Below are 6,073 nucleotides of genomic sequence, written 5' to 3'. Positions count from 1 at the left end.
ATTGGCTAACACACACAGTTTACATTTTTTCTCTTACACACAGGGATATTGTTTTGCTTTACTCTCTCTTCTGCATGAAGGTTTCAAGGACTTTAGCCCTTAATATCACGACTTATTTCAAAGGCTGGTTTGTGCATACAGGCCTTTACTAATACATAAAATATATCAACAATTCCCCCTTTCTCTTTTTGCACAAACCAGGCTTTGGATAAGATAACATACAACTTAGACTGTCATCTCAATTAACACTATAAGTAAAGTCCGTCCCCCTTCTAGCACAAGAGACCTCAACCATCTAGTGATGCCCCAGCTGGCAAACCAACCTCTGATGGGATCACTATCTTCTTTCAGGGCATGTAACCCATCCTGTAGCTGTTGTAGTTGCTCATGGATGGAAGCTGAATGATCAGTAAGATCTAAGCAGCACATGCCTTCAAACTCTCCACAACCATGTCCTTGTGCTAAGAGCAAAAGGTCAATTGCAACTTGATTTCATAGTACTGCATGATACACACTACTCACATCGGCTGAAAGCTCACTTAACATTGTGGATGTTAAGTTTAATTCTTCCTTAGTCTAACAAGCGAGCCTTTTTAGAGTTGCTAAGCCTTAATTCATTCAGGCTTCGCTTTGACTGTTTGATGTTCTTCATTTTGCTAGCTACATTCAACAATTGATGTAAGCTTGGGTGGAACAAAGTGAGTTTCCCAAGATAACAGGGTCTTCTGTTAGCAGGAATCTAATTCCATGCTCTATCTCCACAGATTAGGAAGATGGAACTAGGTAATTGTTTTGGTAATTGTCCTGTGAGATTGCACCACGAATAAAGGCTTTACTTACAGTGGTAGTAACGAGATCAGCTATAGGGTTGACTGCAGCCCAGTGCCACATTACTTTGTTAGAATGACTTTTTGTTGGGGGTTCAAACATTATCTATCCACCTGAGGTATTGGTGGAACATAACAAATCCAATTCTTCTGAGGGTTGTAACATTAAGAACTTTGGTAATTTTTGCTTGCTAACAGGCTTCAAGTTGTCTTAATGTGAAGCCAACAGTGCGACTGCACTCTTGCAACACTGCCAATCGATTCAGTCGAGTCTCGTTACTAATTAAACCTTTAAATGCCTGAGGATCCCATTCAGGGGCTCCTGTGAGACAGGTGCAAAAGGATCTCCAGGGGTGGCTAGGCTCAGACACATTGACCTTTGGCCAGTTCAATGTGCCAGAGTGACCCATATATTCTGTCACTTTTGGATGTTAGTTAGCAGACAGTTGGTCAGGACTATACACAACACAATTACCATAAGCATTTTACCATGTAAATGACACCATATTTGCAAACTCACAGCTAGAACTTCAATCGTTAAATGAACTTTCAAAGATGCTTACACTACCTCTTGAAGAGGGAATACTTATACTTTATACTAACATAACAATTACTACACAAGCTAAACACTTAAACTATTATCTAACTACTTTTAACACACGTGCTCTGGTATATATGTAGTCTAAGCGTGAAAGCAATTTGCTGAAAGGGTAAACACACAACTACAATTTGCCTTATATACAATTAAATGGAGTCTCTACACTTTTTAGATCTTCTACAGAATTTCTCCAGCACGATTCAGTCCTGGAACGTTCACTGCTCCCATGATGTCAGCTGGCAGCTGATCGGTGACTGAGGGCTTTGATGTTCAAGTTGTTCTTCAAATCCTTCTAAATCTTAAAACAAAGGATACCTGAAAAATTGGTAGAGACACAACATCATAATAACAACATAAAATTTCTGTTGGCAACTGTCTGTGTAGTGTTCAGACACAACTGTGTCCTGACAGGTCCACTTCTGATCCATGTCTGGAGTACCAAGGCTGTGTGATGACATCTCTGTTCACTGGATCTCATGTGTTCAGAGGCAGACAGTCTGGTCAGATGGACAGGTGACCTTTCTGAACCTGCCAACAAAACACAGACACTTCTCTCCTTGAAGTTAATAAATTACGCTAATTAAATGCTTGTGGGGCATCCATTTCCCCCGTTTTTCTTAAAAAAAAATAAGAATGAGATGTACTTCTGTTATAAACATCAACAGCAACACAAAACCATATACACAATTAATAAGAACTTATACTAGTTAAAAATCAATTAAATCTTAAACATTATTAATAACATATATAATATAAAACTGCTATTAATTACTAAAACACTGCACTAGCATCCCATAGTTAGCAAACAAACAGAAACAAAAATCAGTGAAGGATTGGATCATCACCTCCGGAAAATGATTCTCCAAGCCCACTTCAAAATTGATCCAGCTGTCGTATTAATAGGGTCAAACTGTTGAGTCAAAAAGTGACTCAAATACAGTTTTGGTACAAAAAATATCTGGATTTGTTGGCAAACATTCTGTCCAGGTAAAGTCAAGGCTTGGCCAGGGCCTGGCTTTAAACTGGAAAGATGCCTCTTAACTCATTTCTAAAACAAGGTTCTCAATAGTAGCAGCTATGAGATGCTTACAGCACAGCAAACTGTTAAAATGCATTTGTACAAAGCAAATGATCAGGAGCCTTAGGTACCAGACCAATTAAACCATGCAGCAGTTGGTTTAATCTGAGGCCTCCCCAATGGCAGCTGATCCTCAGCAATGGCACATCTTCTTAAAATTCTGGAAACACTGAAAAATAAGAAAACTATAACAAACAAAAACTGCAGAGATTGCAACAACCAGTAGAACTCCTGATGGAGTCAAGGGTGTCACAGACTGCATTCACTTCTATCCACAAGCAGGTGTTCACCAGTGCTCCATCACAGCTGTCTCAGCTGTGGCCGTCCTCCTCTCTCTAGGAAAACAACTATACTTTGCAGTTTAAACAAGTGTCTCCAACAAAACATAAAACAATTTAAATTAAACAATATCTAAACCCAACAATAATTACATATGACAAAAGGAAATAATAAACTTAACTTTAAAAGAATATCTAAGTTAGAAAACTTAACTTAAAAACATTCAAGCCTAAACATTATAAAACTTGACTATCCTTAATTCTATTAACACTTAATCTATATTAAATGAAAACTTAACTTAATCTTATTCTGTTACTACAAAAAAGCAACTAAAAGTTTAATATATACCTTTTAAACACAATATAACAATAACATGGATTCACTATAGAGATTATAAAAATGTAACAAATCCATCACAATTCTATGTCATCTAGCTTTGAGAATAACCCACAATAACTGCAAATGTTACTAAAAATACTTATTCATAATAGAAATTTGCCTAATATATGCTTAAATTGGTTAGGATATTAAAGTGCAGTTTTTCTGGAGAAAAACCGCCACAACAACATGGGATTTGGCAAGTTGCCATCCAGCTTTTGTAGCACTTTTCAAAAACATTAAGTCCAATTTTTAAACTAAAATCTAAAATCCAAATTGGTATATATGCAGTTATATGTGTTTTATATAACAAAAGGACTCACATTAAAATTACCTTATTAAAACTGTGGAAAAAACAAGCAAATGGATAATATATACTTTAACTTAGCTTTGTCTTGTACAGTTAAGTTCTCTTAACTAATTTTTTTTTTTTTTTTAAACCACAAATCTCTTCTATAGATAACACTAATTGGAAGAAGGTTTTCCTAGAAGTTGTAAATCACACCATATTTTAACCTTGGGTTCTAAAACCAATTATTGCAAGGCAACTTCTGTTAATATTCACCTTAAACACCTTTTCTTTTTTTTTTCTTTTTTTTTTTTTCTTTTTTTTTTAACTTTTAAAAAACCACAATAATTTCTATAGTAAAATCCTAAAAACTGCAATTGCATAAACTCATAATTACTTAAAACACAAAATTAACTCTACAATGGTATATAAAAACATTTTGAAAACCCAATAAATCATGACCCTGCAACAAACCAGGCACCATCCCAGTGCCCCCCCCCCAGAGAGAGGGAGCGGGGGGGTGGACTGCCCGCTCTGCTGCTGCTGCAGCTCTGCTCTTATCTTTCTTCACATTCTCCACATACTCTCGCAGAGAGGAAAAACGGAGAGAAAGAAAAAAAAAGCCTCACAAAGTTAACTTTAACAAATGCAGTTTTTTCTCTCAATCTCTCTTGTTGTTCGCTGATAGAGGAAAAAAAGGCATGATTTTGCAAAAGCAGGCGATTTTACACGAAAAGTCTCTCATGGCCAGGTGCTAACAATGGCGATCAGAGTGGCCTTGGAACTTTTCTTGCACTGCTTCTACCCCCAGGGTGCCTTTGTTCTCTGTGCCTACCTCGCTCCCTCATGTCCCTCTGGTTCGGGTGGAAACCAATTTAAATTTGGCTTCTTTTCTTCCAGGGTGGTAAAGATGGAACTTAAATAAGGTTGTAGTGCTAAAAGTGACTCCAAAAATGAAGCAAATAGTTCTGGATGTATCACATCCTGCCATAACTGAACGGATTCTGTTCGTTGTTTCAGCGTTCGCTGTGGAACTTTTTTTTCTCATTATTTTCTTCTCCCTAACTCTCCCTCCCTCTCTCCATGGGCAATATAGATAGGAGAGCTTGCCCAGCAGTGGGAGGTAAAGGCATCTGCCGCTGTGACGCAGGTAGAATTACAGGGCTCACAGCCTCAGCATATCTCACTTTTCTGTTTTTTAAGGTATTAATTACAATCTGCCAAGTTTGACCGAGAAACACAGTGTCCTTGCTCTTTTCCGTAATTGCCGTTTCCCATATATCAGAGCCGACATATCAGTCCGTTCTTGCCCCGCAAGAAGCAGTGAGCACTGCAAATGCTCAAGACAATTAGCCCATATAATGAGCATATCCAGGTCCTTTTCCTGGGCTGCTTCGCCTCGTTTAACGAGGATGCAGAGAAGCAGTTTATCTGCCGCCGCAAATTCTGCCTCCATGCTGACGGCAACCCGCAAGAGGGAAGGTTGCGACCCTTCTACAGCGCCCTTGCCTGCCTGGGCCCCCCCCCAGCAGCCCTACTTCCACGTCTAACCGCTCCGCGTCTCACCGCGCTCAGGCTGCCTACTTGGTGCTGATCCAAGCCCACAACGTAGCGCCCAGATCCACTCCGATGACTCCAAAGCCCTTCTGCCCGCAGGGGTGTCCCTGTTCGGGCACCAAATATTGAAAGACCCTCGAGTTGTTCACCAGTCTTCACAGAAGTAATTGTGAATGCCAGTTTATTTCTATCTTTAGCACACTTTTATAGGGTTCTACAGGGTCTGCAGGCAGAACAAGTTACTATTGGCTAACACACACAGTTTACATTTTTTCTCTTACACACAGGGATATTGTTTTGCTTTACTCTCTCTTCTGCATGAAGGTTTCAAGGACTTTAGCCCTTAATATCACGACTTATTTCAAAGGCTGGTTTGTGCATACAGGCCTTTACTAATATATAAAATATAGCAACAAGCCTAGACCACACAACTTCCTACAACTCAGTATAAACCAACCAATTTTTCCAATATGTTCCTATTTCCTCTTAATAATAAAATTTTTACCAAAACTGAGGCTGCAGTCAACTTCTCCCAGCTATCCACACTTGTTTTCTGCAGAGAAGACAGGAATAAAGTTTCTGGTTTTGTTTGTTTGTTTTTTTTTTTTATTTAGAAGCCCTGCAGGTCAGCATAAATGGATACCTCTGCACCACAAGACACAGAGTCCTTCCCACTGACCCAAAACCTGGAGTGAACTCTTGTCATAAAGCAGTCACAGAATGTCAGCTCCCTTCTGTAATTTCCATCCAAATCAACAGAACAGCAACTGCTTGAGCCAACAGCACCAGCTCACAGTGACACAGTAAAAGCCCTTCCTTTACCACAGATAAATGAGCTCTGCCTGACATGTTCTGCTGATGAAATGCAGGGCTATATATCTTCTGTGAAATGTCTATTGTTTTGCAGTTTATAGCAGGAAGTGAATCAGGAGACAGGGACATTTTAAGCAGAAGTTCTATTGTAAAGCCAACTGTAATGAAGTAGCTTTACGAATAATACTGTTTTCTTTTATACTAATTAAGTTCCTCAAGCCATGTACAGAAGCTATTCTCTTGGAATCTTATTA

This window comes from Poecile atricapillus, chromosome W, assembly GCF_030490865.1.
Source record: "Poecile atricapillus isolate bPoeAtr1 chromosome W, bPoeAtr1.hap1, whole genome shotgun sequence".
In the NCBI taxonomy this organism is placed as follows: Eukaryota; Metazoa; Chordata; class Aves; order Passeriformes; family Paridae; genus Poecile; species Poecile atricapillus.
This window is presented reverse-complemented; position numbering follows the sequence as displayed.